Source organism: Perca fluviatilis, chromosome 10 (assembly GCF_010015445.1).
Source record: "Perca fluviatilis chromosome 10, GENO_Pfluv_1.0, whole genome shotgun sequence".
Taxonomy (NCBI): domain Eukaryota; kingdom Metazoa; phylum Chordata; class Actinopteri; order Perciformes; family Percidae; genus Perca; species Perca fluviatilis.
Genome location: NC_053121.1, coordinates 38,109,538 through 38,135,412, shown reverse-complemented (window position 1 = coordinate 38,135,412; position 25,875 = coordinate 38,109,538). Strand labels below are relative to the sequence as shown.

Sequence of the window (25,875 nt, the reverse complement as noted above, 5' to 3'; positions counted from 1 at the left end):
GTGACAAAACATTGCAGCAGACAAATTAAGTTTGTAAACGCCCTAGAAACCCAATTATCATAAACAAACAATACATACAACACACACACACATACATAAAAATCATACACACACACAACACAACTACACAACAATCGTATAATCACACACAATAATACACAAATAACATAAACACACACAATAAATAATATTACATTCATAACACACAATACACATTAGATATAAATATAGACACACACACACACACATAACATAATACAACACACAGACATAGACACACACACACATACACAGACAAAGACACACACACAACATGAGGGAAGTTTTGTTAATTTCCATAAAACCATAATAATAACAACAAAAGTTCAATAATATATCCGCTGTGTGTGTGTGTGTGTGTGTGGGTTGTGTGTGTGTGTGTATGTGTGTGTGGGTTGTGTGTGTGAGTGGGGTGTGTGTGTGTGTGTGTGTGTGTGTGTGTGTGTGTGGGTGTGTGTGTGTGTTGTGTGGTGTGTGTGTGTGTGTGGTGTGTGTGTGTGTGTTGTAGAGGAGACAGTAGAGTCTGGACTCTAACTCTCTGTGACACTGCCTCTCTGAGAGTTTGCAGAGGGAAAGTGAACGCTCATCCTGTGAACCTTCAGACGATATGAAATATAGAAAAGCTCAGAAACAAAGATCTGTTCTCATCATCCCGCAGGAACATGACAGAAATATTTTATCATTTAAGGAAACACCAGAGAGACAAAGTCAGGCTAATGTGTCTTTAAATATGCAGGTAGATCCACATAATACATATTCAATGCTAGTGGTGAGTGGTGTTCTATCTGGTTGTCGTTGTGTGTGTGTGTGTGTGTGTGTGGTTGTCTGTGTATGTGTATGTGTGTGTGTGTCTGGGGTGGTGTGTGTGTGTGTGTGTATGGGTGGGTTGAGTGTGGTGGTGTAGTGGCTGTGGCGCTGTGAGTGATATGTGTGTATGGTGGGTGTGTGTGTCGGTGTGTGTGTGTGTGTGTGTGTGTGTTGGTGGTCCCTGTTGTGGTGTGTGTGTGTGTATACGTGCATGGTAGTGGTGTGTGGATATAGTTCCGGTCTGTCGCGTCTCTCTGTCGTCTGTCCTTCACTTACTTAAACAACATCTCTACAACTGTTGATAGACATACACATCATGTTCCTCTCAAGTTCACCTGTAATGATGTTGATGTAGATAGTTACATATATATATATATATATATACATATATATATATATATATATATATATATATATATATATATACATATATATTATAAGTTACCTGGAGAACAGATGAAGTCAGAGAAAAAACAAGTGTGGACATTTGTGTAACATGAGGACATCTGATGTAAAAATAAACACATAGAGTCAGTGTTAGAGTCTTGAGGTTGTAGTATTTCAGCCGCCTGTCCTGTTTTAATATTCAGGTTCTGATGTTCGGGCTTGCTGCCGCTGTTCTCCGTAGGTTGGCGCATTGGAGGTAAAGGTCACCTTCTCTGCAGACAGGTGTCTCCGACTGCTGCTCCACATGTTTGTTTGTCCTCTCCGGCTTCCCGAGATGTAGTCTGAGTTGACCTCGGCAGGAAGCCGAGAGCTAACCGAACACACGGACACATCTCCGCCAGAGTTTCACTTTTAAACCACAAGGGACCCCGAAGTTTGACTCCAGATCTGATCAGGATCACATGGACCATGTGAAGACATTACAGCAGCTATTGAGAATGTGGAGATGACGTCACTACTCAGCCCCTTCTGCCATTTTGGGAGGCTACCCACCAGAACCGCTTCATTGTTTGTGTTGGTAGCAGAAGAGGTTGTTGCAATTCCTCACTATTTTTAAATGCCTGGAAAAACACTGCTTTGTAAAAAAGAAATGCTCCAGTGTCTCACACAATTGTCGTGGAAACCATAGGAACCATATGTGTTAAAGTTTTTTCGCTTCCTACATAGAGATGTGACAAGGAGACGCCGGATTTTGGGTGGCTGCGAATAAGAAGAAAGGACCTTTCTCTGGTCCAGCACGGAGACACCGACTGACTGGAAAGGATCCCTACAGAGATAGACCATTTAGTTAAAGAGTAAGATCCTTTAGTTTAACATGAAACAGCCCCGAAATCACCATCACCAAACTCCACCAGACTCCATGTAAATAATCAGGACTTTTAGCGTGTATAGAGCCAGTATATCTCCACCAGACTCCATGTAAATAATCAGGACTTTGTAGTGTATAGAGCCAGCATATCTCCACCAGACTCCATGTAAATAATCAGGACTTTAGCGTATAGAGCCAGCATATCTCCACATGTCAATGGGTGAATTAAGGGTTTATTTCAACCAAACCAGAGTGATGATTGTTGGAACAGTGGAAAGATGAACCTAGACGGCTTTTGGTAGTTTTATTTTGTTTCCGTGCACTTTGAAGTGCGTTTTACGATGGTAAAAGTACTGATTATTTACATGGAGTCTGGTGGAGTTTGGTAATGGTGATTTCAGGGCTGTTTCATGTTAAACTAAAAGGATCTTACTCTTTACTAAAAGGTCTATCTCTGTAGGGATCCTTTCCATAATGTTATCACACACTTAGAATAATAATCTGAGTCTGTCAGCGGCAAAAACTGAACTTTTAGTGGATGCTAACTGATTAATATACTGGACCAGTTTCAGAGGTTGTTGTTCCTATCAGTTTGTCCCTGTAAGGGCCCTTTTCTTTCGCTGCCTTCTTAATTTTCTCGTGCATTCTCTGTTTAAACATGGATGTATTAAGAGAACAAGATGCCTTAATGATAATTCCTTGAGCCGCTTTTCCAGCTGCGGTTCGTGTCGCTTCTGACACTGTTGCCCCTGGCAACCGATAGTGTAGGATCCCAAAATGGTGGACGGGCTCAGACATTTCCCAAATCGTGACATATTTCCTCATTCTCAATGGGAACTCATAATCAACATATATGGTAACAGAATGCCTAAAATTTGTCATTTGGGATGAGAAAAACATGATACTTGTGACATCCTATTGTTTTGAAGATTTTTAATGCTTTGAAACCAATTAGTTTTTTTCCCCGCTGTTTTTATGCTTTTTCAATGTCTTTCCTTCCTTTTTGTCACCTTTCCCGCTTTTCTTTATTTTTTCCTGGCTTTTCTAAAACGGTTATGTCGCCTTTTCCTACTTTTTGTCATTTTCTTCTGACATTTTGATGCATTTATCGGCATTCAGCGATAATTAATTTTTGACGGTTGAAGAAGGCCTGTTTGGTTCTTTGTGTGTTTGTGTGTGTGTGTGCCTGCGTGCGTGTGTGTGTGTGTATTTGTGTTTGTGTGTCTGTGTGTCTGTGTGTGTTTGTGTGAGTGTGTGCATGTGCATGTGTGTGTGTGTCTGTATGTGAGCGTGTGTGCGCATGTGCGTGTGTGTGTGTTTCATCAATAAAGGATCCATGTGAAATAAATAAGTCATCTGACATGTATGACAGATAAATAATGGAAACACTGTTTTTCTTTACGTTCCTTTGTCTCTGAACTGACCTGAAGGCTTTTCAAATTAAAACTACTCATCACACACTCTCTGTCTGTCTGTTAATACATGAACTCTGACACACACACACACACACACAGACACACACACTCACATACACACACACACACACACACACACACACTCACATACACACACACACACACACACACAGACACACACACTCTCTGTCTGTCTGTTAACACATGATCTCTGCCTCGCTCGTGCTTTTCGTTTGTCTGCGTACCTTCAGGGGGAATCAAAGTTTCACACAAACACAAACATATAAAATATATAAATCTGTGAATCAGAGACTGGAAAATGACAAACTCTTCAGACATTAGACTGAAATTAACTCAATTCGTATTTCATTTCACCGTCACAAACTATTATTGTTATTATGTAGAAAACATAGATTCAGATGTTTCCTTAAAGAGACCAAACTCACACACAGACAAAATTTAACTTTTTTATGAACTCAGTTGTAAGCCTGAAGCTCTTGAAAACTGGTTGAACGTTTGTAAGAGAATTAGATTTTCATTCTTTAAAAGTAAAGTTGTGTCGTCAGCCAATTGACTTATGGTAATTAGTCTGTCCCTCACAACTAACCCTTTAATGTAACTATTGTGGATCAAAATGGACAACATTTCTGCTACCATTATGAATAAAAGCGTAGAGCTGCTGCAACCCTGACAAATTCCTTCTTCATCTCAAATCGGGGACAGGTGCCCTAGAGCTACACGAATATTGATTCCATTATATAGCATCGCAATTATATCCATGCATTTCTCACCAAATCTAAAATGATGCAAAGTTTTTCAAGATAAAAGGATGTTCAACAGAATCAAATGCTTTTATAAAAACCTAAGAATAGAATAAACCCACTATCATGAATATTATCGCAGTACTCAAGTAAATCTAAAACAAGTCTTATGTTCAAAATAACCTGATTGTGTCGCAACAATTATGGTAAACATACCCCCCGTTAGCCCAGTAGCAACAACTCCAGAGAGGAACTTGTACTCAGTATTCAACAATGTTATTGGTCTCAAATGATCTCTAATGCTTTTGTCTTTACCACATTTAGGAATCAGAGTAATTAGTCCTTGTTTCATAGATGACATGAGTTCTTTCTTCTCTATACATCCCAGTAAGGCTTTGAGTAGTACATTTCTCACATCACTCCAAAAGAACTGATTTTAAATGTGTTGTAAGCCTGTCCGTCCCTGACAGGGAGCGCTCTGCCTTTTTATTACCACGAGTTGACAGACACGTCTCTGCTGATTTGCTATCAGCTGGAACACAGCCAATAAAAGAGAGACACGCCCACCAAACCAGAGAAAACAGAACTCAGAGCTATTTCACACCGTTCAGAGGAAACATGTCCTTCAAGATCAAGTCAACTTTATTATCCCCAAATGGGGCAATTCTTTCTACAGCCAGCAGAGAACAGAAGACAGCATCCCATACACAACATAACATACATTCATATTCCAAACTCTGACAGGACAAATTACATCAAGGTATTAATGGGGAGACGCCCTAGGTGAATAGGGAAAAAATGACTAATAGATATCAGCATGAAACTTCCCCAGTTAATAACTGACATTAAGACAACTATCTTTTGTATTACAAGTTTTTAGATTATGTATTTTTAAATATGCAAATAAGGTTTCATCTCATTAAATATGGGCTAATCTGCATATAAGAGAAATCTGAACATTGGATACAGCCAGATTCAAAATTCTTGTTTCATTTTGTTGACATTTTAGAGTCAAAGGTTTTTTCTGAGGAGAGTTTTGATATCACTCCATTAATGAGAAAATACTGTCAACAGCCATAAAAAAAGATTTGTGCCCCGTCTTTAGGTATAAAATGTTGCATAAGTCAGACTCTGAGTGATGTACATACAAACCCCTCTGTACAAACCTTAGAAATATACATAGGAATACAACTGGAAAGTTTGGTGTATGTAAGTTCTGCTGAAGTGGAGATCTCTGGCTCAAGAGTATGAGAAAAAAAAACATGTACAAATTACATCAAGTATTATTGAGACCAACACCAAAAGGTACAAATGAGCTCCTCCATCTCTTGGTGTTACACCTGGGTACCAGGTACCTGCGACCCGATGGCAGCAGCCTGGATTCACAGGACAAGGGGTGACTCGAGTCAGTGAGGATGGCTTTGGCCTTCCTTGGGACTCTGACCCTGTATAAAAGGGATAACTCTACAAAGTCAATCCCTGCAATGTTGCCACACCTCTTAACGATGCTGTTTAGTTGATGCTCATTTTTCAAATTAAGGGACCCAAACCAGCAGATAAAAGAGAAAAAGTTAAAACAGAGTCAATAAAACAAGAATAAAACATTTTCATAAAAGATGTATCAACATTAAAACATCTCAACTTCTGAAAACAATACATTGGTTTGTGGGTCTTAGCACAAACTGCATCTGTGTTGGCGTCAAATGTCAAGTTATTAACAGGATGTTTCCAGCGTGTTCCAGCGGTGGAGGACTTGTTGGAGCGTGTGAACACAGCGTTCCTCTTTCTTTCATTCCTTCAACAAGTTTCTAGAAAAGGTCGGCTCATATTCAAAAACCTGTTGATATCCGAGTCTTTGATAATGTTTAAAAGTAGCTGTGTTTCTCCTTCCTATCCGGTCTGCAGCCCTGCAAACTGTCGGCTGGTTGGTTTATGTCCAGTAACCATAGAAACGCAAAGAGCTGACCGCACGCCGTAAACAGGCGAGATGCCGTATACTGTCACAAACTGTAGTAAAACCAAAAAGGTCTTATTCTGAATATACAACCGTCTGTTTACATGACCCGTGTCAAATTCAGAATATTGTCATATTGTGAATAATAGAGGAACATTGATGTGGATGTAAATCTGCTTTACTTTAAAGAAAGGAAAGTTTTACTTTGGATGATGTGCACAGCTGATTAATCAATACCTCACCGGGGAACACGCGTAACTCATGGCTCAATTCAAGCAGGATCAACTCATGGTCGTCTTTTGGAACTTTTGGAGCCCACAACGTCCAACAGGAAAGTCCTTTTTTTACGTTGAAACATTGCCAGCCAATCAGAATCACTCAGGGGAGAAAACAAACGTGGAGTTGAGTGGAACAGATCTGTACGGAGGTTTACTAACAACAAAACTGACTGACTCTTAGAATTATAATAGCAAAATAAAATATTATATCAAAGTAAAAATAAGAATATAAAATATACCACAAAGTACTCAAGTTAAAGCACTGATACCACAGTGCAGAAATAAGTAAAATTACAAAAGTATCAGCATAAAAATACTTAAAGTACTAAAAGTAAAAGTGGTGATTCTACAGAATAATTAGTATAATTTTACTGGTTTCTAATGACTGATGACTTTAATGTTGCAGCTAGTAATCTGTATTAATACATCATTATGTATTATCTGATTGTATTTAGTTTTAATAATCTTAATGTGTGAAGGAATTAAAACTGTCAGATAAGCAGCAAGGTAGTTGCTGAATGCAGCTTTTGGAGACGATGATGAAGAGCATTACATGTCATTTAGCTGTTTGGGGCAGAATCTAATCCATTCAGGAAATCATTGATGATCCCCACTTTCTCCTCACTACCATCAGCTGATGATCCTGGTCAGACTCAACAGTCTGGTTCTCTGTTCACAGGAGGAAAGTCTCTGTCCTCCACAGGACACAGAGACACTGAGGAACCATTTGACCACAACCCAAACCCAGGATAAAGAGGCTTAGTGAATGTGGTGTTGAAGGTGTGGAGGTGGATCAGTGAGTTAGAGGAGACTCTGTAGAAGGACAGAGAGCCAGCAGGACAGTCCACATACACTCCTACTCTGTTAGAGTCTGAGGAGGAGAGGAGACGGAGGTCTGTTCTTCTGTTATTGTGCCAGACATAGTAACCCTTATAAGAGCAGTTCAGACTCCAGGACTGATCATTATATCCAAACCAACAGTCATCCATGTCTCCTTTCCTCCCGATTCCTCTGTAACTCACTGATATATCAACCTCTCCTCTCCTCTTGACCTCCCAGTAACAGCGACCAGTCAGACCATCTCTACACAGCAGCTGAGAGAAGTCAAACCTCTCTGGATGATCAGGATATGACTGCTCCACCATCAAACCTGTCACCTTCCTGTTGTTGTCAGATAGTTTGAGTTTCGGTTCACTGTGTTTGTGTCGATTGTGAGTTCACAGGAATCTGACGGAGAGAAAGAGACAAAACACAGCTGCAGTTATTAACCAATCAGCACTTTGATGATGAAATCAGAGGGTTGTCATGAGTGATGTCACAGTTCCATGAATAAAATGTAAAACAGACTTACACTTCCTCAGACCTGGTGTCAACCATCTGACTCCAGCAGGCTCCACACTGAAAGGAGGTGGGGGGGGGGGTCATTACATCACTCTCACACATTATTATACACTGATGAAGGAACATTCTGAAAGCTGGAGTAATACATCTCAAAAATCCTGTCCTGAGGTCAGTAGGTTCAAGTTCCAGATTTAATGTACATGGACCTTTCTCTGTTGAGATTAAAAAAGCTTAAAAATTTTAAACATCAGGCCTGTTGTCCACAGTCAAGCTATAAACATCGTCTTCAGGACAAACTGGGCTATAAGAATAATTGTGCTGCAGTGAGGTCACTTGAATTTAAAAAAAACATTGTAGGATCATAAAGACAAATAAATAAATAAATAAAATGGAACACGGAAATGAAAATGTATTGATATCACACACAGAGCAATAAAAGTTATGCCAATCTCCTGTCTAAAACACTTCTCATATGTATTAGGAGTCAAACTGTGAAGAAATAAGCATTATAACTTATACACTTGACAAAATATCTGAATGTTTTCATAAAAAAGTCCAGACGCTTTTGCCCTCGTGACATTCACAAAGACAACCTGTGACAGCCAGAGTGTTAGCTTTTAGCCGGAAAAGATGCTAAGTCTCTAGCTCTTATGGCTGTAAAATGATTAAAATATGAATTGGAGATGCTGTTTTTCGTTGTATATGACAAGCTTGGGCGGATAGGGTTAAATATGCAAATTATGTATTATCTTGTTAAATATGCACTAATTTGCATAGAAGAACATAAATGTGAACATTAGATAAAGCCAGGTTCAAAATTTTATTCATTTTGTCGATATATTACAAGTAATATATCAGTAAAGCCCTTCAGAATATAGATAGGAGTGAAACTGGTTGGTGTGTGTGAGTGTTGCTGAAGTGGAGATTTCTTACTCAGAGTCTGAGAAAAACCCTATAAGAGAAAACATCCTTAAATATATGGATTATAAAATATTAGATATTAAAGGTGAATAAAAAACCTTTGACTAACAGATATCAGCATGAATCTCCCCCAGCTGATTACTTTCATTAACAAATATATGTTTGTGTTACAAAGTTTTTTGAAATATTACGTTTAAATAGGCAAATTAGGCATTATCTAATGCTAACTGTTGGTGAATTTAGGAGCCAGTTACAGGCATAAATAGACAAAGTGTAAAATTAGCATGTTAATGTGTATTTTGGATGTTTTTCCCCCAGTAGTCTGAAAGAAGACATGTATGGAAGCAAAATTGCCCAAAATTGAAAATTGAAAAATATGGTTGGGGGTAACCTTAAGGCCGGCTTCTCAATGCCTGTGTGGCGTGAGCGTGGCGTGAGCGTGGCGTGAGCGTGGCGTTTCTTAAACATAACATAAATATACACTGATCTGATTACAGCAAAGACAACGTTTGTAGTATTGACGGCAAAATAGGCTACGGAATATTTCTTTCTGTATTGACAGGTGCAATATTAAAAAATCGATTATTTATTATTATTTGCTTTAAATTACATTTATATCTGCATTTATGTTAAAACCTCGAGACTTTCAAACATCAACATGTCATTTCTTAAATGTATTTGTGTCAAAATGACATATACACATCTCTTCATATTCTATTTTGCCTGGAAACGCTTCCAACACGCTTGTGTGGCGCGTAGGCGTTGGTCGTATTTCTAGCATGCACACGTTTTCAGCTCGAGCTGCACCTGAAACATGTGTGTCACGCAGGCAGTGTGCAAGCTCTAACCTGTCAACACGTCAATCAGCTGAAACGCTTACGTCACGCAGCCAGTGTGCAGTCTGCCTAAGTTGGTAATATGATAATGAACAAACTAAACATAGTTTAAAGCAAATTCTATATCCGAATACAAAACACATTTTCTATGGGCTCCCTATGGGCAAAATGTGGATGTTCATTATGGAAACATTAAAGGTATATCTGCATTAAAATGTCTAAAAACGTCCATACCTATGTTATATATTTTGTTGAGTTGTGTATTTACAATATCCCAAATGTTTCCAACAATGTTCAAACCGAGAGAAATCTGTCATTTTATTTTAATGACACAGGACATTTCATTTAGTCGCCTGCAGAGGTGTCAAGTAACGAAGTACAAATACTTCGTTACCTTGATTAAGTAGAAATTTCGGGTATCTATAATTTACTGGAGTAATTATTTTACAGCAGACTTTTTACTTCTATTCCTTATATTTTCACGCAATTATCTGTACTTTCTATTCCTTACATTTTATACTATTTCAGTTTGGCTTGTTTTCATTCTGGCTTGTCATCGTTAAAAAAAAACACACACAAAAAAACCCCTATCCAAATAAATCACGCCATCCAGAGAGAGTGAATTTGAATATGGTTGGATGAGAAGTATAAACATATACCATTTTGACATCCTATTGGTTTGTACGTGATCCATCGCATCTGCTCAGACCCGGTGCTGATACGGCACCGGTGCCTAAATGACCGTTATCTACTGGCTCGAATTGCAATGCTGATTTTGGTGCCTTAGTAGGTGCTACTTAAATGCCTGCGCTTCTCTCTGATGCTCCGAAAATGGACGTTAGAGGGAACTGAAACATTGCCACACAGGACGCTAGTTAACACTACACTCAACAGCAGGTAACGTTAGCCTACCGTTAGCTAGCAGCTGGAGTAAACACGGTTAAAATGCTGACAGCTAAACGGTGTAAAAGTGTGTCTGTATTTCACTGGAGAGGATTCTAACACCAGACTGTAGCTGCTGTTGTCTGAAAAACACAGAAGAGATGTGTCACCTTTTTCAGCCCTTCTGAGTTTGCAGGTATGATTTTAATATAACATTATTATAGTCATTATGGCCTTTACAAAATTATTTATTGTGGAGGTGGGGTAGTGGACTATATGCCCCTGTGGGGTGGGCTAAGCTTTTGTCCTTAATGGCATTTTTTACCCTTACATTACTTTTACTTTTATACTTTAAGTTGTTTTGAAACCAGTACTTTTACACTTTTACTTGAGTAAAAAGCTTAAAGGGGTGATAGAATGCAAAACCGATTTCACCCTGTCATAGTTGAATAACGACAGTTCGGTGGGTAAATAGGACATACATAGTCCCATTGACACCCCTTTACTATGAAAATCTCATATTTTGAAACTGCCGCTGAAAGCGGGCAAATCTCAACAAAGCTAGTTGCTTACGTAAGCATCTCAAAATCCGGAACCTTAAGAGAACAGTCACGCCCCAACATTTACATAGGCTACACAACTGACCTGAGATCAGGTAGTCTTCCGAATCTAGGTCGTGCAGATCTCTACTATTCCATTACAAAATTCACTTCTGAAACTTTTTTATGCGAGAAATCAACTATGTAAAGCTCAAATATGGGCCGTTTTACGAAAATGGATGGCTAATTGCAAATTTTGTCCGACTGTGTGTCGGAATTCAGCGGCCGGTGCTGACTGTTTTGTTGCCTTGCCTTCCTTCACACACCCCGGCCTGCTCTGAGCTCGATTGAGCTCCGTTACGGCTGGCAGCCCACAGCACTCCATACCCACGCAAAGTCACCGGTTTTTGGATAATGGACTACTAAACGCCGCTGCTCTGACAGAGCTCCAGGGCCTGCAGCTCCCCTCTTCCTGCTAGCTAAATGCCCGGTGTATGTGAGTGAGAGCACGGTCAGCAAGCTTGTTACACCAGCAATCTGTTACCACAGGTTCCAGTTAATCTTTTAATGTGTGTATTTATAATGTGTTGAGTTATTTAAACAAACGATTGGGGAAATAAACGTCGCTTGTCCGTGAGTCTCATTGATAGAGCCTGCGGCTGGATGTAGCTCTATCAATGAGAGCTAGCTCCTCTTAGAATTCCTCTGAACTTCACAAATATTCATTAACTTGAAATCGGACACCGTTGTTAGCTTTATAAGACCTTTAGGGAGATGTTGTATAAGTGGCGTGACGAAATTCAAACTGTAAATATACACAAATTATGTGGAAAATGAAGCTAACTATCCGTGATTTGTAACTAGCTAGACAGTCATAGCTAACGAAACCCCCACTGTTCACAAAAATTCATTAACTTGAAATCGGACACTGTTGTTAGCTTTATAAGACCTTTAGGGAGATGTTGTATAAGTGGCGTGATGAAATTCAAACTGTAAATATACACAAATTATGCGGAAAATGAAGCTAACTATCCGTGATTTGTAGCTAGCTACACATAGCTAGGATTAAAGGGACAGTCATAGCTAACGAAACCCCCACTGTTCACAAATATTGATTAACTTGAAATCGGACACCGTTGTTAGCTTTATAAGACATTTAGGGAGATGTTGTATAAGTGGCGTGACGAAATTCAAACTGTAAATATACTTTATTTATGCCGAAAATGAAGCTAACTATCCATGATTTGTAGCTACACATAGCTAGGATTGAAGGGACAGTCATAGATAACGAAACCCCTAATCTTCACAAAAATTCATTAACTTGAAATCTGACACCGTTGTTAGCTTTATAAGACCTTTAGAGATATGTTGTATAAGAGGCGTGACAAAATTCAAACTGTAAATATAGCTACTCTAGTTATGCCGGCAGCTGACAGCCAGCCAAGATTAACTGGAACTGTTGTAAGAGATTGCTGGTGTAACAACCTCGCTGACCGCGTTATCACTCTCACACACGGGCCATTTAGCTAGCAGGAAGAGGGGAGCTGCAGGCCCTGGAGCTCTGTCCATTAACCCCAAAAACGGTGACTTTGCGCGGGTATGGAGTGCTGTGGGCTGCCAGGCGTGACGGAGCTCCAGCTACCTCACAGCAGGCCGGGGTCTGTGGAGGAAGGCAGGCCGGGCAGCGAGGCAGCAACACAGGCAATACCGGCAGCTGAACTCCGACACACAGTCTTACCAAATTTGCAGTAAGCCATCAATTTTCGTAAAACGTCCCATATTTGAGCTTTATATAGTTGATTTCTCGCTTAAAAAAGTCTCAGAAGTGAATTTAATAACATAATAGCCTGACAAACAATGTATAACTTTGCAGTGAGACCTGCTGTCGAGTCTCCCATGTGTTTCTATGTAGCTTGCTCAAACCAATCAGCGCGTAGCTCATTCTGAATATTCATGAGCATACCATATTTGGAAGAAAAGCTCTTGTTCCAAATAGGGCCATATTCACAGGGTAGTTAAGGGCCTAATAAAATAGCATTCGGCCCAACCAATGTTACATACCCCATTAGGAGACCTTAAGGAACAGTGTAAAATACCCTATATAATCATTCTATCACCCCTTTAAGTTGATACTTAAACTTCTACAGAAGTCTTTTTAAACCCTAGTATCGGTGCTTCTACTTGAGTAGGGTGACCATATTTTGATTTCCAAAAAAGAGGACACTCGGCCCGGCCTCGAGACAAATCCAGACAGGCTTCTCAGAGGTTAATGAACATGCTTTATTGTGTCTCAATGGTGCAAAAATATCTTCTAATGAAATTAAATTAAATTTGTAACAACCTGTAACAAAATAATAGCTCTCTTTTAAAAAATATAAATAATATGAAATAATGTTCGGTAACACTTTACTTGACAGTACCGACATAACCATGACATGACACTGTCATAACTATGACATGACACTGTCATGAATGTGTCATAAACCTTATAAACAAGTCATAAACGTTTATGACTTCTGTCATTAAGTGTCATTCAGTTTTTGTCATGACAAGTTGACATTGTTGGGCTTGTCTTGATTATGACAACTTGACATTAATCAAAGTGATATTACCAGAAGTTGTCTTGGTCATGACAACTTGACATTAAATTTGTCTTGATTATGACACTTTGACATTAATCAAAGTGTCATTACCAGAAGTTGTCTTGGTCATGACAAGTTGAAATTAAATTAGTTTGGGATGTCTTTGTAATGACAACTTGACATTAACCAGGATGACATTACCAGAGGATGTCTTTGTCATGACAAATTGACATAAACAGAAATTCACCTCTTTTTGTATTCATGACATTTTGACCTAATGATTATTATAATTAGATGTGCAAGATTAGAGACCAATTCTAGCACTTTTTCAGATAGATGTCTGACAGGAAATTTCACAAAACTGGGTGTTATGACACTGTTATGACAGTGTAACTAATACATTTTTGACCTCAAGTAGTGGTACCAATTGTATTTGTCATTAAGATATCATTGGAACCAAATAAACAACATTATGGTCTGACGTTCCAAGAGGGGATCTACGAAGGGATTTGTAAGCCCCCTTAACCGTCCCATAACAAAGGTCTAGACACTTCGAGTGACGGGTCGGACAAGTGACATACTGGTAAAAGTTACAGAGAGACTTCTGGTAATATCACTTTGATTAATGTCAAGTTGTCATAATCAAGACAAGCCAAACAATGTCAACTTGTCATGACAAAAACCGAATAACACTTAATGACAGAAGTCATAAACGTTTATGACTTGTTTATAAGATTTATGACACATTCATGACAGTGTCATGTCATAGTTATGACAGTGTCATGTCATGGTTATGTCGGTACTGTCAAGTAAAGTGTTACCTAATGTTCTAAATATGACCTCTTCTGTGTTAGAAAATCCAGCTTCAACAAAATATCTCATATTACCTTTTCAATGTAATAAGATAAATAATACTGTCCGGTCCCGACCAGGACGGTACGTGGGGTATTTTTTTTGCCGTTCAACTGTGACGCTGCACTATAGCTGCACTAGTCTTGTTTTAGTCATAGAGCGAGGGAGAAGTGAGAGTGACGGTGAGCGAGTACGACTCTAGAGTCATAGTGAGAGAAACAAAGTGTCTCCTCTGTGTTTTGTGACCACGGTGGGAAATCTTTAGCAGGAAACGCTTCGGCATTTTGTGTGCAATGCTGCTCCGCTGTCTGCTCTGGTCCCTGTGTATGTGCGCGTCGCAGAGTCCTCCACAAGGCAGCCTCTCTGGAATTACGTCACACAACAAAGTACCGTAGTATTGTGTGCAAAGCGCCAGTCAATTTAAGTACACACTTAATGGTCCCATGAAAAACAGTGAAAACCGGACATTTTCATGAATTTATAAAACCCCCCTGGACGCCCCGGACAGTAGGTAAAAAGTGGACATGTCCGTGCAAAAGAGGACGTTTGGTCACCCTATACTTGAGTAATGAATGTGAATACTTTGACACCTCTGGTCGCCTGTCAGTGGTGTCACAAAACCTTTGACCCCCCTAATTACTGTAACTTCCGTCAAAACACGGGAGCCCAAATGATATGTGATTATACTTTCGAGGGTTATTGTAAATCATACAATGTCACAGAAAGAATAATACTCAGTAACCGTAATACAGCTTGCTTTCTGCCACACCGCATCATTTGGTCATTGATTACATGTCACCTACAACACAATAAAACAACAGAGACCTTATTTATTGATACATTTCAATAGATTGATACAATGACACATTATGTGCTACGTTGACGAGTAGCTAATGCTAATGCTCGGTGGGGAACGTTACCGTTGTAAGGTTACAACATCGTTCAACACGCTCCTGAAGTTATTTTAGGTTTTCATTAATTGTTTTGATCAAGGTAAAGTTAAAGCAACACAATGTAACTTTTCCCTCTTCGGTCCCCCTACAGGTTGTCTCATTGGAACTACAGATCCGGCTGTAGTTTGAATGAGACAACCTGTAGGGGGACTGAAAAGGGACGAGTTACATTGTATTGCTTTAATGTTAAACAGCACTGGGGTAACCCACGATTACGTTCACAGCTGTATAAATAGAAGACAAATCAAATGCTAATTCAGCCAGTTATCCCACCCTGGTTTTTGGATTGGGGGGGCACCAGGAGGGGACAATCATATTTCAGGGGGGCGGGTGCCTCTCATGCGTTGTAACTCACATTACTGAGATTGTAACGGTTATAATATTACCAACATTTTATTAGTATTACTGCATTACAGCCAAAGGACTACATTACTGTAATTGTGTTACTTCTGTAATGCATTACTCCCAACACTGGTAATTAAATATAAATATTTCTTTAAATGGCAGATATCTGTCCAAACTGCAGCGATCTTCAACAACAGGAAATTATCATTTTAGTTTGCTGGAGATGTTCTCCATGGAGACATCTTACACAAATACCTCATTTTTATGTTCATCCAGTGTTTATACCTGAGAGTGTCCAGTCTCCAGAGTGGATCCTTAAGTCCAGCCGACAGGAGCTTCACTCCTGAGTCTCCTGGATGATTGTAGCTCAGGTCCAGTGCTCTTAGATGGGAGGGGTTGGAGCTCAGAGCTGTGACCAGAGAAATACAGCCTTCCTCTGAGATCAGACAGCCTGACAGACTGCAAACACACAGAACAACACATGTCAAATGATCTGAGGATACTGTGTGGTTACATTAACATTACCACTGATTCTTTCTATTCACAATTAAACACCCACTAATGTCCATCAACAATCTGACAACATTACTGGTACATCTATGATTCCTGTCTGATATTTCAAGTTCCAACAAAAGAGTGAGAAGAAAACAATATAAAACATGTTCATGGGAAGAGATTGAAACTAAATAAACACAACTGTTTGAAATCATACACGCAAAGACAATGTTAGGGCACGTTACGAGTTTATCCATTAATGTAAATTTGGATTTAGGTGACCATCAGTTAAACAGGTTGAAGAATCCTGACCTCAGAGTCTCCAGTTTACAGTATGGACTCTGAAGTCCAGCTGACAGAAGCTTCCCTCCTGAATCCTTCAGGTTGTTGTTACTCAGGTCCAGCTCTCTCAGACTAGAGGACTCAGTGCTGAGAACTGAGGACAGAACTTCACAGCTTCTCTCTGACAGGTTACCAACACTCAGTCTGAAGAGACAATAATGAAGAAAAAAGAATAAAGAAGTTGAAAAGACAGCAGAGCATTTAAGTTATGATATGAGTCCAACTATCGCTGTACTTACAAAGCCTTTTTGGAGGCTTTGACCACTGGCAGTAGCCTCAGAAGAGCCTCCTCTGAACCAGAGTATTTCTTCAGGTCAAACACGTCCAAATCTTCTTCTGATGACAGTAAGATGAAGACCAGAGCTGACCACTGAGCAGGAGACAGTTTAACTGTGGAGAGACGTCCTGATCTCAGGAACTGTTGGATCTGCTCCACTAGAGAACAATCATTCAGTTCATTCAGACAGTGGAACAGATTTATGCTTCTCTCAGCAGACAGATCCCCGTTGATCTTCTTCTTAATGTACTCGACTGTTTCCTCATTGGTCTGTGAGCTACTTCCTGTCTGTGTCAGCAGGCTTCGTAGGAGAGTCTGATTGGTCTGAAGAGAAAGACCCAGGAGGAAGCGGAGGAACAAGTCCAGGTGTCCATTTGGACTCTGTAAGGCCTTGTCCACAGCACTCTGGTGGAGATGTTTTAGTTTTTCTCTAAAGACTTTAGGCAGCCATGGTGATCTTTGTTCTTCTGACAGCAGGTTGACTCCAGAGTTGGTGAATTTCAGATGGACATGAAGAGCAGCCAGAAACTCCTGAACACTCAGATGGACAAAGCTGAACACCTTGTCCTGGTACAGTCCTCCTCTCTCCTCTTTAAAGATCTGTGTGAACACTCCTGAGTACACTGAGGCTGCTCTGATATCGATGCCACACTCTGTCAGGTCTGATTCATAGAAGATCAGGTTGCCTTTCTGCAGCTGCTCAAAAGCCAGTTTTCCCAGAGACTCAATCATCTTCCTGCTCTCTGGACTCCAGGGTGGATCAGTCTCAGCTCCTCCATCATATTTGACTTTCTTCCGTTTGGACTGAACCACCAGGAAGTGGATGAACATCTCAGTCAGTGTCTTGGGCAGCTCTCCTCCCTCTCTGGTCTTCAACATGTCCTCCAGAACTGTAGCAGTGATCCAGCAGAAGACTGGGATGTGACACATGATGTGGACACTTTGTGATGTCTTGATGTGGGAGATGATTCTGTTGGCCTGCTCCTCATCTCTGAATCTCTTCCTGAAGTACTCCTCCTTCTGTGGGTCAGTGAACCCTCTGACCTCTGTCACCATGTCAACACACTCAGGAGGGATCTGATTGGCTGCTGCAGGTCGTGTGGTTATCCAGAGGCGAGCAGTGGGAAGCAGTTTCCCTCTGATGAGGTTTGTCAGCAGCACACCCACTGAGGTGGACTCTGTAACATCAGTCAGGATCTCAGTGTTGAGGAAGTCCAAAGGAAGTCGACACTCATCCAGACCATCAAAGATGAAGACAACCGAGAACTCTTCAAACCTGCAGATTCCTGCTTCTTTGGTTTCACTAAAGAAGTAATGAACAAGTTCCACCAAGCTGTACTTTTTCTCGTACAACACATTCAGCTCTCTGAAAGTGAATGGAAATGTGAACTGGATGTCCTGGTTGGCTTTGCCTTCAGCCCAGTCCAGAGTGAACTTCTGTGTTAAGACTGTTTTCCCGATGCCAGCCACACCCTTTGTCATTACTGTTCTTATTGGTTCATCTCTTCCAGGTGGGGTTTTAAAGATGTATTCTTGTCTGATCCTTGTTTCTGGTCTGTCTGGTTTCCTGGAAGCTGTTTCAATCTGTCTGACCTCATGTTCATCATTGTCCTCTGCAGTCCCTCCCTCCATGATGTAGATCTCTGTGAACATCTGATTCAGAAGGGTTGGGTTTCCTGCTTTAGCAATCCCCTCAAACACACACTGTAACTTCTTGTTTAGGTTAGATTTCAGTTTACGCTTACCACCTGCAGCACGACTTCCTGTAAGAACAGACAACAAAGATCAATAAGTGATACATAAAGTACACATGACAGTTTACTTCCCATAAAGATATAAATCCTCTTACTGCTCTGCAGACAGTCATGCAGCTCCTTCTGCTTCCTTCTCCTCAGGAAGTGCAGTGTGATCTTCAGAAATGCCTCTCTGCTGCTCCTCCTCTGATCTTCATCCTCACCGTCCAACAACTCCTTATCCTCCCTCTGACTCTCTGAGCATTCTGGGTAATCTGGACTCAGAACCTTCTGGATCTTCTTCAGCTCGTTCTTCACAAATGTGACAATATCGTCCTCCAGCAGCTGGAACAGGAGATTATATGAATCAAATCAAACTGAAATCATGGAAGCAAACATCAGATCCATGTTGGACAGACTGAAAATCCTCTGGTCTAAACATACACCAGATGATTGTGAACAAGATAGACTTAAGATTAGTTTTTGTACATGTACAGACCATAAATATGGAGTCCAGGTGTGTTTGATGCTGTTGGGTAGACTGACCACTGGGAACCTCTGAGATCTCCTCGTCCACTCTGTGGAGGAATCAGGAAGAATTAGCTTGCATTATGTCTGTCCACACAGAGACACACAAAAGGTAAAAGTGCTCTGACTTAAAGTGTTGATTACAACATTGAATCATATGGATTCCCCTGACATTAAATTGTTGGTCATACTGCTGATCCCACTGTGATTCAACAGGAAGAACTAAGAAGCAATGTAAGGCTTCAACTACTGTCTTTCACTAAGGACTTGGTTTGTTTGTAAAAACTTAGTGTGAACACTAAACAAGTGAATATTAGGCTGAACCAAATCTAAAACAACAGAAAATATTGTCTGATGAGAACAACTCAAAATTAGAACAAAACATGAGTACACGGCAGAGTTTTGCTCTAAAACTGAGCTACAACACCAGAGAACGATGCCCCAAAGCTGAACGGGTAGAAAGCTAATCAACAGTGTTTGATGGATCAGACCATCTGGAAGGCAGCACAGTTTATTTTGTTCTCAGTTTTAAATCCTCACCTTTGATCAACAGAGTAATGTCCATCTTTGAATTCTATAGACAAACTCTTAGACCGATCACTCTTCATGGACACACAGCTGGGTTCTGGTTCTTCCAGCTTTCTCCTTTTAGAAACATAAAAACTGAAAATAATCTGCACTGTACCCAGAACACTGTGCAACAATGGATTGTGGATACATTTCAAACAATATTTGCTCATTGTTTTGTCATGCCATCCAGGAGAACAATGTTTTCACTCAAACACAACAGTTTTAAAGGTACAGAGTCAATCCATGTGAAACACACAGGTGGGCTGCATACTGTAGACCACTATCAGATATGCATGGTAAGGAGCTGGTTGCTTGTGGGTTGACACCTGCTGCTCTGTTATTCTTGGCAAAGCCACCTGCCCTAGTCATGGATTATGGGTGATCTGCTTGCTAAAGTCCAGTTTAGATCAAAGATTCTGGACGAGACGAGTTGAAACTTGCAGATACTTGCAATGCTCTGCATTCTGAAAGCTGCCAGTTTACACCAACGACTCACAATTGAGAATCTGACCCAGTGTGTTGTGTTTTTCTCAGTTTTTAATCCTTACCTTGGATCAACAGAGTGACATCCATCTTTGAAATCTAAAGGTAAACCCATAGACCGGTCACTCTTCATGGACACACAGCTGGATTCTGGTTCAGGGCCAGGTTCAGTTTCAGGTTCACGTTCGGGTTCAGGTCCAACAGAGTCAGGTGTGAGCTGCTGCTCTGGGCTTCAACACAACACAGACAGAGGTTGAGTGTGAATAATGATGGTGATAGTAGGAAATCATTTCCATACATATTCGTTCATGTCTTATATGATGATAGTTGTTTTTCTAGATATAATGGTGAAGTCCTGTATGTGCAGTTAACTTTAGACTGTAGTGAGAAAGGATGATAGCTGGACACTGTTGGAATGTAACAAAGTACAAATACTTCACTACTGTACTTGAGTAGAATTTCCACGTATCTGTACTTTACTTCATTATTTATATTTCCGGAAACTTACTTTTACTCCACTACATTTCCTAAATAGAATGTACAATTATACTACACTACATTTCCCCGAAGCATCTTAGTTCTTGTTACTACAAAATAAAATCAGAAGATATTTGTTCCTCTGGAAGAAAGCAGGTTTGGTGAATCATTGCTCCTAGATTGCTCCTGCTTGTATCCAAGCAGCAAAAAAACAACCATAGGCCAAAACTAAAGAAGAAGAGTAGGAAGCATAATGATTGATAGTGTCATGGAAACACCTGGTGCAGGCTCTGCCACCATGGTACCAGACGATGAACACCCCGACAACAGTGGTGATGAAGATAACGTTAAAAACCTTTGGCCATAAAGTTCATAATAAACGTCTTTTTTATTTACTTCTAACACTTAATTACAGTAAATATAAATTATCAAGTAATATTCTAAAAGGAGACTTTAACTTCTACCAAAGTAATTTTCTGGTAAAATACTTGTACTTTTACTCAAGTATTTCTTTCAAGTACTTTATACAAGACTGCAGCTGGACATGTGTGAGTGAGACAGAGTTCATGTGCTCACCTCTGAGCTGGGACTACAGTGTGTCTTTAACATTAGATGTGAGATGGTGTCAGACTTTAGTCTGTTCAGAGTCTTCTAGTGTCTGGTAGGCGTTAAGCCTTTCGTGTTTGTGAAACGACGGTGTACCCTCGCAGATCCCTCTGTCGAGGCGAACCCATCTCCGTGCCCTCCGCCATAACTCGACGTGCACCTCTAAAAATGTGTAACTTGGCGTCGAGGTGACGCAGACCCCAAGGACTGTGATTGGTCAACTCGTCCTGTGTGTTGATAGTGGGTGTTTCAAGCAGCTACTGAGGGGAGTAGCAACATGCTAGTTTACTGACATAAGCTTTGCAAATAAACTCAGACGTATTTTGGTTACAGTGACTGGGTTATCCATTTGTAATTTGTCTATATGTGAGTAACGTTTTGAAATTAGCACTTCGCCAGCAAGCAGTACCTTGTGGGCAGTTGTGCTAAAGTTAGCTTGCTAACACAACGTAAACTGGCTGGAAGACACCTTGCAAATAACCTCAGACTTCTCACCTAGTGTATGGCGGTGAAATGCACCGCGATGCAAAGCAACCCTGAAACAGAACTCCGAAAGGGTCATGACGCCATAGGAGCGCCATAGGAGCGCCATAGCAGCGATGGCGTAGCTACGGCGTGGAGTTGACGCAGAAGCATAAAACAGCCTTTAGAGAGAGAGAGGAATGATTACCATGTTGCAGCACTCTCTCTCCCAGTTTACTGAGTAAAGTACTTCATAGAAGAGTCTGTCTCATCATCACTACCAGTTTGTGTATTTCAGGTGGTGGAGTGATGTGAGTGCTGGACAGTTAGAGATGGTGGTCTCACCTATGAGCTTTGGTCTGGTTGTGCTGTTCCCCACACAGAGTGGTTCCTCTGTCCTCACACTGATCCATGCTGCTGAACTCAGCCTCTCATCTGCAGAGGAAACATCATCAATTCTCATTGGCTCTTCTTGTCTGTTTCACACCACTGTCAGTTGAATGCATCATCAGCTGCTGTAGTTCTACTCTGGACGTTTATCAAAGACACCTCTGGAGCCTCAAAACATTGAGAACATCACTTTTAAAAGTGCACAACGACAAAGAGACATAAATGTTAAACCAACAAAAATAAACTACAAAATGTTACAGTCACAACCAAAACTCAGATTTTCAATCTGGTCAAGACGGCAGGCAAAATTATGGGAACACCTGCACCCCTCAACCCACAGTAGCTTTTTGATCAGGCTAAAATCCGGCAGGCTAAGATCATTCTATCTGATAACTCTCACATGTTTTCAGAGTTTGAGCTATTGAACTCAGCAAAGAGGTACATGGTTCCTCTGTGCAAATATAACAGGTATATTCATCCCTCTCTCAGTTAATCTCAGTAATGAGCAGCGATGAACGTATGACTATAAATTTATGTATATCTGTGACTGAATGTATGTATGGATAATATGACTGGAGGAATGAATGCATATTTACTATGGATTGTAAGGATATTCATGAATGGATAAATGAATGTTTTATTTTTAGGACTGAATGCATGGATGCTTATGGAAGTAGGAATGATTGTAAGGCATGTATGGTAGAACAGAAGAATGTAGCCTATAGAAAATGGTAATTTGCAATTTGCACAGCTCTTTGAGTAGCCTAGATGTTCAATGTACATTTGTCTTCTAACTGTTTGAGCCCTTGTTGTGTGTCTCTGTTGTAACTCTTGCAGCAATTTCTCTCAGTGTCCAAAATGAATTTCTCCGTGGGGAGATTAATAAAGATACTTTTACTTTTGACTTGGACTTTGATGTCAGATTGCAGGGACCCAGGTTCAATTCAGCCAAGATGGTTTGTTCTGGGAGATGGGTCAATCCTAAACAGGATGGATAAGCACATAAGAAGCTGTATCCAGACTAGTTTAACCCTCTCAGGTCTAAGACATTTGTTCCTATCTTTGTTTCCCCTGGTCTCCTTGTGTAATAATCTTTGTAGAACTTCAACCCTGTGATTGACCATCAAGTTCTAGACCTCAATTCTTTCAGGTGAACCTGGGCTATCAGGATATGCTGCAGGGATGTACCATGGATGTAGAAACTGTTATATGACTAAAGAGACAAAAGAAAAGACTAAACGGAAATGAAATCTCACAGAAATGTAATGAAATCACACAGAGAACAATGATGGCAGTTCCTTTTGGCTTTTGAAAAGAGTTCTTCTAGGTGTTGGCAATCAGGGAAAACAGAAATAAACTCTGGAACTAACACAAATATACAACTATTTAGGTTTTTTCCCATAAAAGTCCATTCGCTTTTATCCAAAAAGGTTAGTAGTGTGACCTCTAATGTATTATCTGTCTGCTATGAGACATCAGTCAGCCAATCAGACTCATTTTAGCCTCAAAGCCTCCAGGGGCCTCCAGGCCTCTCTGAACTCGTCCTTCAAAACTCAATACAAGTCCCTCCTGCTTGGCTTATCTTATTGGGTGAGCAAACACTCTTTCCTCTGATAAAACTGCATGTGATTGTTCAATAGACCCATCAGTCAGCAGCCATCTTGGCTCTTGCACTGGTCTGCATCGGAAACAGCAGAATATTGTATTGTCATCCAGAAAGATGACTAAATAGTAGGGGTGGTACGGTTCACAAAACCCATGGTTAGGTTCGTATCACGGTTTTAGGGTCACGGTTTTCGGTTCTGTACGGTTCTTGTTATTTTTTCTTTTAATCTTTAACACTAGAGAATATACTTCAGCATATGATATATAGCTAAAAGTGAAGTCGGCTCGATGTCTCTCAAAATCTGACGAAAATCTTTTAAACTGAACTTTGTTGATCTGAAATGAAGACAGATTCAGCAACTGCACGGCCTATTTCTCGCTTAAAATGTTTTCAGAAACACGTTTCGGTGAACTATTTTAGTACAATATGAGATCGTACTCTGAACGAGCCGCCATGACAGTCTGTTTTGAAATTAGGGACCAGCCAGACCCATGTGACGTGATCGTCCAATCAGCTGCCATGGGTTGCGTTTGTCACGCCCATCCCGTTCGTCATTTCCATTAAGTGTTTTAACATAGGTGTCGAAAGTGGGCATTACGGCAGTAAGAGGTTAGTGCACATTCACAGTGTACTGACGAACTGTGCGGTACACACATGCTCCGATCCGAGACTAGCGAACCGAGCGGTTCGGGTGTTTTTTCATGAACCGTACCACCCCTAATAAATAGCCGTTCAATCGTGGATAAATCTCTCTGGAATTACTCATGGAAAGTAATATATATTTCACAATTTGTTCATTCTTCCTTCAGATATTCACTGACTCAACTAGCAAAGAAAAAATATGTTTTCATTTGTCGTGTTCCATCCAAACATTCATTAGTTATCAGATAGAAAGCTCCACAGCTGGATGTCACTCAAAACATTACACACACACACACACACACACACACACACACACACACACACACACACACACACACACACACACACACACACACACACACACACACACACACACACACACACACACACACACACACACACACACACACACACACACTAGTTATCAGATAGAGAGCTTCACAGCTGCATGTCACTAAAAACATTAACTTCCTGCCAGCCAACACATTTTAATTTCATCTTAACCTAATGTTAATTAGGTATTTATTGAATTTCTATTTGCTTGATCTGTGTAGAATGAGCTGATATATCTTCACATTTGGTGTATGTAAATACCTGCCCCCGGTCTCTGCGTTCCTCTCCCAGAAATCCAACCAACATATGGCGGAGGACCTTTGGTTGAACAGTTTGAGTCCCCAGTCAGAGTTGTGCTAGTTTCTCTGCAGCTTTCTGCAGCTTTTTGCTCTCAAACTAAACTAACAGAAAGGTCCATTCCATTACCTTCAGCTGGAGCTCCAGACAGAGGAAACTAACTGACACACAAGCTGTGTGGAAGTGAAAAAAACTTTAAAAGGGAAACAAGTCACATGATCATAACGATCAGCTAGTGCACATTCAGCACCAACAACAAGGGGCAACACGTTTATTTACAGTTTATTTTTCTTTTTTTAATTTCTTTATTCAGCGTACAAACAAACAACAAACAAGACACATTAAGAAATCCACTTCAGAAATAGAGAGAGAGTTTAGCCTCGGGTCGTCATAGAAACCAAACCTAGGAGCTTCTACATGACTAATCAACATAAAGAAGAACATACAATCAGAGAAAAGAAATACAAATGAACTTAAGAGTTTCAAGTTAAGAAATCAATTTAAGGGCTTTTTTTCTCCTTAACCCATTTCAATGACTTCCACAAAAGATTGAAGTAATCCTTCTAATGGATCAGGGAGGGCTTGGTCTTAAAATATCTATATTTATGGATCAAATGTTTCCCTACACACACACAGACACACACACACACACACACACACAGACAGATACACAAACAAACAAACACACACACAGACAGATACACACACATACACAACACACACACACACACACACACACACACACACACACACACACACACACAGACAGACACACTCTAAGCAATCAGCTGAAAAGGAAACATGCATCACAAGACGGGAGGAAGTGAAAGTAAAAAGCAGCTGACACACACACACACACACACACACACATACT

The 25,875-nt window shown here is 40.3% G+C and overlaps 1 pseudogene; it reads right to left on the bottom strand.

Moving 5' to 3' along the window:
* The window catches only part of LOC120566574, a 101,643-nt pseudogene extending 76,486 nt beyond the window's left edge, over positions 1 to 25,157 (bottom strand).
* Positions 25,158 to 25,875: the final 718 nt, after the last annotated feature.